Source organism: Pelobates fuscus, chromosome 10, assembly GCF_036172605.1.
Source record: "Pelobates fuscus isolate aPelFus1 chromosome 10, aPelFus1.pri, whole genome shotgun sequence".
Taxonomy (NCBI): Eukaryota; Metazoa; Chordata; class Amphibia; order Anura; family Pelobatidae; genus Pelobates; species Pelobates fuscus.
The window spans coordinates 120,136,456-120,151,151 of NC_086326.1; positions in this window are offsets into that span (position 1 = coordinate 120,136,456).

Genomic DNA, 14,696 nt, shown 5'->3' on the forward strand with positions numbered 1-14,696 from the left:
CTCCGACTGGCCGCAATCTTCAACTCCTTCTGGGAGAAACTGGCAGCCTGCATGCGACCACCCCACCTGACGACCCAGACAAAGGGCAAGCTACCAAGCCCAGTCCGGGTGACCGCACGGCGGACCTCCAACACTCTCACAGGCTCCAGGCGCCCGAAAGGCCGGCGTTGCAGGAGCGCCATCTTGAAAAAACACACCGGGAGATCCAATACCTACAGGGACGGCCTGACACTGACCCACGGAGCCAAGAAAATGCCCAGAACGGAACACCCACGCCCTGAACACCGGCAAGCCGCGACCAGTAATAGAACCGGCAAGAATAAAACAAGTCTGAAGGCCATCAGGGCTAAAGCCCGACAGCATCTCCCACAGCAGCAGAGGTCCCAGCGTTGTAACCGGCAGCACAACGCCAGACCCCTCAGTACTCCCTCAAGTGGAGGAAACTCGGACTCTGGCAGACACCGGGTTTGTGGCACAGCGATGCAGGCCTGCTCACCAGTCTGGGGCTGGAGGATCACCACATCCCTGTACAGCCCACCAGCGCACACCAACATCTTCCCAGTGAGCCACGAAACGGACTATCTGCTTCAACACACCAGTGGCGTAGGGTGAAGGTTTGCAGTAGCCTCTATCCCTGCGGCCACCCGGTCAGCAGAGCTGAACTAAAGGGGTATTTTTATCGTTGCCCTATGCTCAGCGGCTTAAAATGCATGGTTTAAAATGTTTTATATGCTTTATAAACCACACAATACTACTTGATAATCTTTGATGTTCCCATGTCTAAAACCCGGTCACTTCACCATACCGGAACCAACCAAATGTTAAATCTAAGGCACTAATCTTACGCTCCCACTTATCCCAAGCCAGTGCTATGGTCTAGCTATGCCCTCCAATAACAATAACGAGCCTATAACCTACTGCCCTATCGCACCACTTTAGCAATGCTCCTCATGGCACGTAAATATTAAACTCCCAATCGATACTACGCGTATGTCCAATCAGTTTTAATGCTATATTGTTAAGCTTGTCAGTAATACTTTGAAACTCCAAATCATCAACATAAGAAGAATTACCTCTTTTGTCTCACATGCCTATCTAACCATCATCACGCCTCAAAGTATATGCATATAGATAGCATGTCTAGCCTTTAAATCATAACTCTTCTTCTCTTGTTTTCTATGCCTGCTACTATTTACAAAAAAAAAATTGTGCAGTATATTCAAATGCCATGTAACAGAAATGTCTTGTTTTATTAATATTTCTTACCAACGCTGTTGTGGCATTGGAAAAATCTGTGTTAAACTCATGCACGCAAAAATAAAGAATTATAAAAAAAAAAAAAACTCCTTTTACCTTTAAATTGCTGGATACGGTCGGGGTTTCGACTTCTAGACTCATTCCTCGGAAAAGGAGTAGATGAATCCCTTTTCGATCTTAAGGCCTTTCTTTGCCAATTTCTAATGTAGCCACTTTCATAGTCCTTTAGGTCTCTTGTATATTTGGTGTTCTTTTTGGTGACCAGGTCTTTTTCAAATTTAATAATCCTATTGTTCATAGTATTGTCCAACTCTGTTATTGAATCGGGTTTGTCAGTGGTATTAATCTTCGAATGAATTATTTCAATCTCCTTTTCAGTCTTTTTCAATCTGTACTCTCTATATCTAACCAAAATTCTCATGAGTACCATAGAGCAGGTGTCTAAAGCTACCAACCATTCATTTTCCAATTCAGAATGGTCCGTAAAGAAAGGTTTTTTGTCAAACCTCAGGCCTCTTGGGATCAGTTTTTGATCAAGATATTTTTCTAACAATGCATGATCCCACCAATCCCTCATTTCAGATTTTAGTTGTTTCTCTAACTCAAAAAAGAGGGATTTTATGGAAGGTTCTGATATGTGGGAGGGAGAGTTCTCATCTTTTTCTTTTTCCATTAATAAATTTAACCTTCTACTATTCCTTTCTGTAAGGCTAAGAAGGGGCATGATCGTCACTGAATGGAAATAAACTGTTAAAATCCCCCCGCATACGCCAACATCTTTATGGGTCTATGGGAACATTCCAACATTTACCATAACCCTATTTGGAAGAGGCACCTGAAATTCTACAAACGCTTCATTGATGACATCCTGATCATTTGGGAAGGTGATCTAAATGAAGCTGAGGAGTTCGTTCAAAGTCTTAACAACAACGAGTGGGGGCTCTCCTTTACGAGTAACAAAAACAGATCGACGATTGAATTTCTGGATTTAATCTTGAGTGGGAAATCTGGTCATGTCCACACCAAAACATATAAAAAACAGGTGGATGTCAACGGATTTTTGCATTCCACTAGTGGTCATCATCCTACGTGGATCAATAATATCCCGTTCAGCCAGTTCACCAGGCTCCGACGCAATTGTTCCTTTATGGAGAATTTTGAAGAGGAGTCGTTGGACCTCTGCCAGCGATTCCTGGACAAAAATTATGATCCCAACATCATTGGTCGGGCGTACCAGAAGGCTAGAGGGCTCAATAGAGATTCCCTTATCAATCAGCGGAAAATTGGAATGGACGGAAAAAACTCCACTATCATCCCTGGGTTTGCAGCTGATACATCGATTTCACCATCCCCCCCCCCCCTCAGTCAAACATAGGGAGATTCTATCCTTACTGGAGAATCATCCGATAAAAAGGAGACCTAAATCAAGGAATGACTTTCACATCAGCACTAGAGAGGTGGGTCAGAATAAAGGTCCCATTTTCTCGACTGCGTACAATAGGGCGTATAATCAGATCATTCAAATTTTAAATAATCACTGGTCAATTCTGCGTTTGGATCCATGGATTCGATTCAGTATCCCTGAAGTACCCAGAGTAACATTCCGTAAAAATAGGAATTTAAAGAACCTATTGGCCCCTTCCAAATTTCCGACTGCAAAAACCAATAAAACATCGGTATTATGTGAAGCAGGAAATTTTAAATGTGGTGCCACTCGATGCCTAACCTGTCAACACATATGTCACGGAAGGAAGAATTTTTCCCCATCCTCTAAAGATGAGAACTTCCATGTAACCACAAGAATATCGTGCAATACTTAATTTGTTGTATATCTGCTGATATGTACTTGTGACTTACTATATGTAGGTCAGACCTCGAGACCATTAAAAGCTAGGTTCAGGGAACACAGACGAGCCATCAGCAACCGTGATAAAAAATCCTCGGTAGCCAGACACTTCCAAATGGCCCATGACAGTAATCCTTCACATCTAATAGTAATGGGCATTGAGCATATTGCAGAGAATACACTTAATAGAAAATTAGCTTTAATCACAGCGGAAACCAAATGGATCTTCAGACTCAATACACTTACCCCCAATGGGTTAAATGAAGAAGTGGAATGTAACATTTAAGATTTGGAATATAAACTTTTTGTCCCTGTCAGTGGAAGATATCTCACTGTTTCTATATGTGGGAGAGAATGAATTGGGAATCACATATATATATTGTGATTCACTATAGACCCCATGGTCACTATGACACTTATATGAATCTCACATGAGTGCTCAGCATCATTTCATTGTTCTTTTTCTTAATTAAATAATAAAAAATTTATGATTCATAAAATAATTTAACTGTATTTTTATTTTTTCAAAAAGGCTAGCAAACTAAGATTCACTAATATTATCAAGCTCTGTAGAATCTTTTTAAAATTGGAAATTGAATTATTTTATTAGTAAAAAATTTCTTAATCTTTATTTTATTTCTATATATATGCATTTTTCGATGTTAATAATATGACATTGTCCCAATAATGATAAACGATTTCATTATATTTTTATTTATTATAGTTGGTGTTGCTTTATCCACTTGCAGCATTCTTTATTTAGATTTGTAATGATCTCAGTATATCAATTAACAATCATGACCATTTCGTGAAACAATTAAGAGTGGGTATATATACCCGCCTCTTAGACAGCATACATTGTCTTGAAAAAGTCCTCCAGCAAGGACGAAACGCGTAGACGTGCTGTCTGCTGCCTCACCACACCGCCGACTGATTTGAACTTTCCAGCCGGTCCGTCCTTTACGACCCGTCATTGATTTTCGGCAAGTGACCTGGCGAGAACGACAGATCCTGCAGCTCCCACGGTTTGGAGTTTATGTGCTCCCAGTATCTCATCCGAAGGTCGGACGAATAGGGTAAGTTGCCTTAGTGATATCCCCATAGTGTTCCATATCTGGTGGATGTGATTTCACCTTTGGGGCCATCCCTATCGCTTCCCCCTTAGTCTTGACCCGGGTGTTTGGCTGGTTCTCGAGCTCCCTCTCCGTGAGACGGTTCTTTCGTCTGGGCACTATCCGTCTACACACATATTTTTTACGGAATGTACATGGAGTTTATCGCTTGAATTCTTTTTTATGTTTATACATATTTTTTATGTTTATGTGCACATCTCCGATTTTTTACATCAGTCTTTTGTCGACAAGAATATGAATAAGGGGCCCCATATTATTCACCACGATTACATCTGATACTGGACATTTTGAGATGTTGTTTCATATTTTTATGTTTGGCTTTTTATACAATAAATGATATTTTGTATACTCTTTATATATGTGTAGAGTATTCTGATTCAGATAGATTCACCCAGTACATTTAATTTTGGTTTATGGTGGTCATTGTGGTGATCCCAGCTATATTGGTCATTATTACATTGATTTTTATGTTTATGTGCATAATTATTAGCTTATTTGTATTGGAGCGCTCACATACCAGTTATATCTTTTCTGTGTGTATGAGTGCAGTGTGTATGAGTGCAGTGCGTGCATGAGTGTGTGTATGTATGAGTGCAGTGCGTGTCTGTATGAGTGCAGTGCGTGTGTGTGTGCAGTGTGTGTGTGCAGTGTGTGTGTGCAGTGTGAGTGCAGTGTGTGTGTGTATGAATGCAGTGTGTGTGAGTGCAGTGTGTGTATATGAATGCAGTGTGTGTGTGTGATGCAGTGTGTGTTTGTGTATGTGTTGGTGGGGGTGGGCATTTTGATTGTTATATTATTAATTATTTTATTAATTATTATTTTATTTTTTAATATTATTATTTTTTTATTATTATTATTATTTATTATTATATTCCCCCTCCCTGCTTGCTAGCTGGCCAGGGAGGGCGGCTCTTACTCCCTGGTGGTCCAGTGGCATTGGTAGTTCAGTGGGGGCTGTGGGGGCTGTCAGGGAGCTGTAACTTACCTTTCCTGCAGCTCCTGTCAGCTCTCTCCTCCTCCGCGCCGTCCATTCAGCTCTTCTGTCAGTTCCCACTGTAAGTCTTGCGAGAACCGCGGCTCTCACAAGACTTACAGTGGGAGCTGACAGAAGAGCTGAATGGACGGCGCGGAGGAGAAGGGAGCTGACAGGAGCTGCAGGAAAGGTAAGTTACAGCTCCCTGACAGCCCCCACAGCCCCCAGTCTGTATTATGGCAATGTAAATTGCCATAATACAGACTATTGACTCGAGTATAAGCCGAGTTGGGGTTTTTCAGCACAAAAAATGTGCTGAAAAACTCGGCTTATACTCGAGTATATACGGTATATTACAAACTCATTGAGTATCTCAAAAAGGCATAAAAAACTACACTTGGTATAAGCTAGCGGGAAAAAAAATATTTCACGCTAAGGTTCAAAACACTTCTTTTGAAATACCCTAGGGTGTCTTCGTTAAGAAATGGTATGCCTTTATGGGGTAGCTGGAATAATTAACCTACAAAAAAACTCCAAAGTGGGGTATGGACATAGCGTAAAAATTTAAAGTTTGAAAAAACTTAAATGGCTGTGTCTCAAATGTGCTCCTTCAATATCCGCATATACCTGGCAAAGGTACATATGGGGGTATTGCTGTGCTCAACCAACAAAGCTAAGCAATATAGGAAGTATTATATAGCTGTAGCTCACATAAGGTTTGCAAAATATACAGTACAAACTCACTGTGTGTGTCAAAAAAGCAGAAAAAATGCTTATTACCACTACACTTGGTACAAGCTAGCGGAAAAATAATCCCATACTAAGGTTAAAAATATGCCTTTTGAAATACCCTGGGATGTCTTCTTTAAGAAATAGTATGCTTTTATGGGATAGTTGGAATATATAGCCTGCTAAAAAAACTCCAAAGTGGGGTAACAACACAGCGTAAAAATTCAAAGTTTGAAAAAACCTGCAATGGCTGTGTCTGAAATGTGCCCCTTCAACGTCCACATATACCTGGCAAAGGTACATACGGGGGTATTGCTGCACTCAGACAACATAGCTGAGCAACATAAAAAGTATTATAAAGCCGTAGCACACATAAGGTTTGCAAAATATACAGTACAAACTCACTGTGTGTCAAAAAGGCAGAAAAAAATGCTTATTACCACTACATTTGATACAAGCTAACGGAAAAATTATTCCACGCTAAGGTTCAAAATTTGCCTTTTGAAATGCCCTCGGGCGTCTTCTTTAAGAAATAGTACGCCTTTTTGGGGTAGTTGGAAAAAGCAGCCTGCTAATATGTTTAAAAATAGAATACGGACCCATTAAAACTCTCCATGTAAATTCACACTTAAAAACCTGAACTTGTCACGTCTCTTTCACAGCACTGTAACTTCACAAAATGGTCATACATTGGACTTATTGTTTTACTCAGAAGAGGTAACTGAGCATATTTAGGAATTTATGACAGTGGCACGTATCAAATGTAAGAAATACCCAGCGAAAATGCAACATGTAAAAATGGTGGCAAGTTAAGGTATAATATATGCCTAACAACATACCCTGGAGTGTCTGCTTTCTCAAATGGAAGGCCTTGGTGGGGTTTTTGAACAGTCAAATGGCTATAATGCCACAAAATCAGACATATAACCATCTATGAAAATTCCAACTATAGTAACTGAAATAGCATGGTCTCCTATATGGCATTTTAGCTTTACAGAATAGCGGCAAAGGTATACAATAGGGGTAGCGGCAAAGCTATACAAAGGTATACAATGGGGGTATCGTTGTACTCAGCAGATGTAGCTGAACACAATATGGGGTTCTGTACAGGAATAGCACACGCCAGATTTACAAAATACACATTACAAAAACCTTGTTATATGTGTATATGCCAAAATAGAGAAAAACCACAATTTTACTCCAATATTTAGCAGAGATTGGCGGTGAAATGGCTACGCAAAAAGTGTCAAACTAACCTTAGGTAAATAGCATGTAATGTCTACTTTATATAAATATATACTTTTGTGTGGCAATTTTGTTTCCTGTAATGGGTATTTAACTTCCAAGACAAACATACCAACTTCTAAAATTGTTTCACATTGAAATTTTATTTTAGACCTTGTAGTTTGTGACCTGTAACTTTCAAAATAAACTGAAATCCTACACATTATGTACGTTGTAAATCAAGACACATAAATGAATTGGTTTTGAATTACTTTTCCTAAGCTGGACATATTATGCACACTTTATTATTGCCAAAACTTGGGGAAAAAATATTTTTTTAGTTTTTTTCCACGTTATTTTGCATTTTTTTTGTAATAAATGACAATTTATATATGTATATGTCACACCAAATTAAAACAAAACGAAAACAAAACCTGGCATTTGCCCTTTATTTATTCAGGGGGAAACAGGGTTTTCATTTAACATCAAATATTTAGATATGAAACATAATTTAATATGAATAAAATATAAAAAAAAATTGGAGAAAATAAGATTTAGAAACACGTTTTTAGTTCTACGTGACATTTTAGCTGTGAATGTCATAATACTGTTTGATTTTACTGCAATAAAATACACATATTTGTATTCAGCGATGTCTCACGTGCAAAACAGTAACCCCTATGTACAGGTTTTATGGTGTTTTGGGAAGTTACAGGGTCAAATATACATGTTACATTTTTCAGTTTTTTCATAAAAAATATGTAAATTTATATTATATATATATATATATATATATATATATTCACACATATATATATAGTTTTTTTTTAAATTATTTTTATTTATATATAGGTATTCATATAGTGATATATACGTATATACTTATGTATATAGATATATATATATTATTTTGTTCTATGTGTATTTTGATATCAATATATATATATTAATATCAAAATACAGTTAAAACGAAATTACACATATATATTTTTTTATTTTTTTTAACGTAATTAAATTTTTTTCCTATTATATATAGAATTATATATATATATATATATATATATATATATATATATATATATATATATATATATATATATATATATAATCAACATCATTCTACGTGTATTTTGATATTAATATATATACCAGCACAACATACAAGCACACTCCTGCAATCTAACACAAATATTACATACAAACACAATCCTGCATCCAAACTCCAAAAGGATATACAAACACACCCCAAACACAAATACTTCACACAAATGTACATCCACATTTAAAAGTGAACATAACATTCAAACACACCCCTGCAATCAAAGGCAAAGATTACATACAAACACACCTCTTCAAACACCAACACTGTACATTACACTATAGTGCCAGTAAATGCCGCAGCGCTGTACAGATATACAACCTAGACATTTTGGCTTTGGGTGTTTTGGAAAAATATAAAAATATTAAGGGTGCCTTGAACCTAAAAAGTTTGGGAACCACTGGTTTATACCAAGATGAGGCAAATAAATCAACAAACAGGGTGAAAACAAAGAATATGTTTATTATGATTGATGCATCTCAATAAAAGTTCACATGATGTTTCATTGCCACATTCTATGTCCCATTTAAAAGCAAATGTGAGTTAGAAAATTCTGGTAAACAAAATGAAGTGTTCAGCATTTCTGTAAACATTAAACATAGGTAAATCAATACAATAATTGCTTTAATAACATCAAATAAGCTATACCACTAATATCAAAAACAGCACATTCTCCAGTAAATAGCATCTGTCTGAATGTTTTTATTATAGTGGAAAACATTTAGATCTCTGCAACTGTGATTCTTTACAAATGGCTTCCAAAATATGGATTAGATTTACAGTAACATCAAAGAAAATGTTCATGGTTAGAAACTGATATTGGTCCAGAAAAAGGAGCCTGATTAAAATAGTTTATTTTGTAATTTGCATTTACCCTTTATGTCAAATATTAAAGGAACACTCTGGACACCATAGCAACTTCATCTCAATGCCTATCTAGATCGAAAGAATGCTTCTATAATTAGCCCATACATGAGGTATAGACAGCAGACTGGCACCTGCAGACACTACTTTTTGTGTTAAACTGTTTGAAAATGGTTTAACACTTGAATATATGATGGCTCCAAGGGACTCCAGGCACCATAACCACTTATGTGAGATGAAGTGGTTATGGTGCCCCATGTGTTCCTTTAAGATCATCAATATTACCATCTTCTTCTAAAAGCTTGGAGTCTTATGAGTCTTGAATTATGTGGGATCAGTGTTTGAAAGTAACGTTTTTATTGGGCGGTGTATTATTACATTAGAATATGTTTCACACACACTAAAACAAATAGCAAAGAGAAACTGGGTTTAGATTATTATAAATGTAAATATTTAGGGAAGTATGCAGTATTTGCTCTGAGCAGCTGCAAAGTAATGTTTAATATATATATATATATATATATATATATATATATATATATATATATATATATATATATATATAAAATTCAAAGGAATGGTTGCACTCACGTAATTAAAAGTCCAAAGTTTAATGGAAAGATTTTAAAAAATCCAAGATCAACGTTTCAGTCACTACTGACTTTCATCAGGATCATGAAGTTAATGAGACATACAGACATCTTATATACCCTATACAATTATACCAATTAAGCAGATGATTGCAATAAACATAAATATAAATAAATGCATTAAATCAATAAATTAGCTTACCCCCAGTGAAACCGCTGTGTTGCCGGCGTTCCCCAGTGCGCCTGCGCTAACAGGCTACTCCCCTTACGTGACGTAATTGCGTGGTGCCCCCTCTCCTTGTTCTACGTTTCCTCGTAGCTGGCTTCTGGTAGAGGTGCCCATTGTTGCGCTCTCTAAAAAAAGGGGGGAAGGAGTCTGGGATGTCGTCTCATTATGGTCATTGTCTGAAGCTGATTCACCCGATGTGGTATCTATCGTCACTATCCGAGGTTTGATGATCCTCTTTCGCGGTCTTCTTGGTCTCTGTGGGTTATTACCAGAAAGCCATCTATACACGTGATGATCTTGATAGTCCTGGTGGACTCTCTCGAACTTCAGTTTTTTAAACTTGATTAATTAATTTTTATATCTTAGTAGATCCTCCTGTAGTTTGTGCAACATCTTCTGCCCTTCTGTAGAGGCTAGGAGAATCGCATGTTCAGCTTCTACTGCTAGAATCTTCTTATCTACGTCAATGAAATCCTCTTTGACGTCCTTAATGATGATGAGCATCATATCCAAGGATGCCTTGTTTAAGACCATGGTACAGTCTTTGCAGACCTTAGCCTTACCCCTGCCGATCGTGGGAATATTTTTTTCTCACCCACATACGAACAAACAATACTCTATTAGGAGGACAATTACATGCAAAACAACGCATGTCATATACAAGTTGACATGCCCGTGCGGCTTAGCGTATATTGGTAAAACAGAGACTGCATTGTGCGAAAGAATTCGGGGACACCGGTCCAGCATCAGATTGGCGTACAGGGACGGGGCCTCGGATAAACCTGTGGCCAAACATTTCTTGGAACTTGGACATCCATTATCTTCCCTAAAGTTTGTGGCAATTGATCATATTCCGTTGTCCAACAGAGCAGGGGACCGAGGAAAAGCATTACTGAATAGAGAGACGTACTGGATCTATCATTTGGACACAGTAGCTCCAAAGGGCTTAAATGAACAGATTTCTTTTCATTCCTTTTTATAGTTCAGCACCAATGATCGCATGATGATGTTCAGTTTAATGTTTGGTTTCCCCCTTTTTTTCTGTAACTACTAACATCAAGGTCTACTATACAGTTCGAAGTTTGGTCTTCTTTGCAATTTTTGATATCAAGGCCCATTACTATATTATCTATTGGAATACTATACTATAGCGATAGTGTATACAGCCCATATATCTTCAATTTTGACTCTGATGTTCATTATTCCTTTTTACCAACTGTACTTGACACCCACAATTCATAGTGGCGTCAATCCCCAGCTGCATTATGTTTTTAGTCATGCATTTTTTCTTTTTTTTGTTGTCTAGTAAAGTTCCATAAGCACGCTTGGTGATACTGACTACAGGTACATTAGCGATTTCAGTATCCAAGGTTAATAAGCCATAGGTAATAGTGGCATCAATGACCCCAAGGTGTACTCCTTACTACTTTTAATGTATTCGAGTAAGATTGTACACATAGCTTAACACCATTGAACTTTACTAACCATTCATGCCTTGTGTGATATTATTGTCAATATATTTTTAGTCTAATGTAAATATTTATTGTCATGAATGTGGGTGAATTAAGCAGAATTTCTTTCACTATTGTATAGCACTGGGATAGTTTATTATATTTTTGCACATTTTGGTTTTTTAATAAGCACGATTGGCACTTTTAACAACACTTATTCTGCACTTGCATATTAGGTCCTGTATGCATTACTAATGTGGCACCTTTTGTACACATTCTATAAAGTACACAAATTGCATCTTGACAAGAAGTATATAATATGCACTAGCACTTTAAGAACAACGACACTTTTATTCACAGTGAGTAAGATTTATATATTACTTGAGCCTATAATTCCACTAAGCTCACTTATCACACCACAATCAAGGTATCTGTATACATTAATTTATTGGCACTCAGTCCCGTTACATCGTGCACGCTGATATTAATTTCTATTGCCGTCCGTTTAGCTGGTATCCCCATAGCGACGGATTAGCATAGCGGTCGCTATGGAGACGAACGGCGGATGTCACCACGCAATTACGTCACGTAAGGGGAGTAGCCTGTTAGCGCAGGCGCACTGGGCACTGGGGAACGCCGGCAACACAGCGGTTTCACTGGGGGTAAGCTAATTTATTGATTTAATGCATTTATTTATATTTATGTTTATTGCAATCATCTGCTTAATTGGTATAATTGTATAGGGTATATAAGATGTCTGTATGTCTCATTAACTTCATGATCCTGATGAAAGTCAGTAGTGACTGAAACGTTGATCTTGGATTTTTTTAAATCTTTCCATTAAACTTTGGACTTTTAATTACGTGAGTGCAACCATTCCTTTGAATTTTCTGGATATTGAAGCTGTTCTTTTTGGTTGGCACCCGGCTCTCAAGGGAATTTCAAGCGTGAGTGCAGGAGCAATATTGTTTTGTTTTATATATATATATATATATATATATATATATATATATATATATATATTATATATATATATATATATATATATATTTATATATATATATATATATATATATATATATATAAAACTGAAAAATTGCAATAATTTGTTAAATAATAATTTGTTCTCATAATGAGGTCAGCTGATCACTTCCAGTCTACCATAGTGGCCATTGCTGGTACTAGAGGCGCTTCCACAGAAGTAGCCGCGTAAAACTAAGCTATTTCTATCAGTCTCAAAAAAATCTGATTGGCGCAGCACTTAATTTTACCGCACAATTGGTTTGGATGATCTCCAAAAAAAAGATGAACAGCACTGCAGAGAGCAGCACTGCGAGGAAGCATAGGTAAGTAAAATACCTTTTTTTCTTATTCCATGCAGTTGGAGGCTGGGGGCTTAAATGGCAACAAGTCCACTATTGCATTAATAATGCACATTTGTCTTCCTTAACGCTATAGTGTTTTTTAAACCCTTCCCGACCTCGGATGTACCAGGTACGCCTGTCAAAATGGTCGTTTATAACCTTGGATGTACCTGGTTAGTAACCCGATAGTAAATCGCCACTTACCTAATCGTTGGCGATGCCTCGCTGGCGATCGCGATCCTGGGGTCTGCCTGGGAGCTTAGGCAGACTCCCACTGTCTGATCAGGCCCTCCTGTGCCAGGTGATCGAGGGGTCCTCGCGATCACATGGCCGGAATAGCTGACTTGTGCAGTGCCAGTAGGGGGCCTGCTTGAGCTCTCAGGCAGTCCCCCTAATGCCTGCAGAAAAGTTTTACAAAGCTTGTAAAACTTAAATAAAAGTTTACAGCAAAAAAGGAAACAGTATAAACCGTGGCGCTGAATAAAGCTGCTAGGACACACTAAGTGGGAATAATCACAAAAAATTACACAGGAAAGTGGATGCAAACAATAAAAGATAGTGTGCAGCGATTGCCGCAAAGCTTGAAAATGAAATCTGGTGTGCCTGTTCTACACGGATTGCTGCGAGCATGGCTCCGCTGACTGGCTTAGAGCTGCCAACTGCTACACTTTTAATAATGATTTATGTATGGGTATGTGTAAATAAAAGTGCTTAGATCATATATGTATATATATATGATCTAAGTACTTTTATTTACTTTTTAAACTTTTATTTAAACAATAAAAGATAGTGTGCAGCGCAAGTGTATAATACCACAGAATAAAATGCGATGCATGCACTGTGGTGGTATATATAACCAATAGATAACACACAAAATACCCAAGATATATAAACAGAATCAGATAATTAACCAGAAATCAACTGCTGGGGGTTCCAATAGTATAACCCTTTTCTGACAGTCTGTTTTTCGGGTGGTGGTGTGTTGTAGCAAGGAAAAATCCAAGAGATGTTCCTCTGTGTGAAGCTTGTTCCTCAAAATGAATAATGTAGAACAGGCACACCAGTTACAAAGGTAAGTATTTTCATTTATTCATAAAAAAGTATAAAAGTTGAGGAAGACGACCTTGTTCGTCGAAACGCGTTGTGCTACTGGGTACTTACCTTTGAACAGCATCATTACAACTCTCATGTAAGAACTTTTATACTTTTTTATGAATAAATGAAAATACTTACCTTTGTAACTGAAACAGACTGTCAGAAAAGGGTTATACTATTGGAACCCCCAGCAGTTGATCTCTGGTTAATTATCTGATTCTGTTTATATATCTTGGGTATTTTGTGTGTTATCTATTGGTTATATATACCACCACAGTGCATGCATCACATTTTATTCTGTGGTATTATACACTTGCGCTGCACACTATCTTTTATTGTTTAAATAAAAGTTTAAAAAGTAAATAAAAGTACTTAGATCATATATATATACATATATGATCTAAGCACTTTTATTTACACATACCCATACATAAATCATTATTAAAAGTGTAGCAGTTGGCAGCTCTAAGCCAGTCAGCGGAGCCATGCTCGCAGCAATACGTGTAGAACAGGCACACCAGATTTCATTTTCAAGCTTTGCAGCAATCAGTGCTGGAGGAGCAGAGCTTTCCAGCACTGAAAAGACTTTGGTGTGAAACTGCTCGTGGATGGTTTACCTCTAAAGGACCTCATTCATTTTGATTAAGTTGTTTTTTGCCTGGAGTGTTCCTTTAAATATTTCAGTATTTGATGTCATCATATCATTTCTTAAATTTTTTTCTTTCCCGGTAATATAGTAAGGATAAAAAATGACATGAAAAAAACTGTCAGTTGCCCTAATGCTTCTAGATATACGAAAACAACAATCTATAGACAACATGTTTTGTCCAATGTTCATGTGC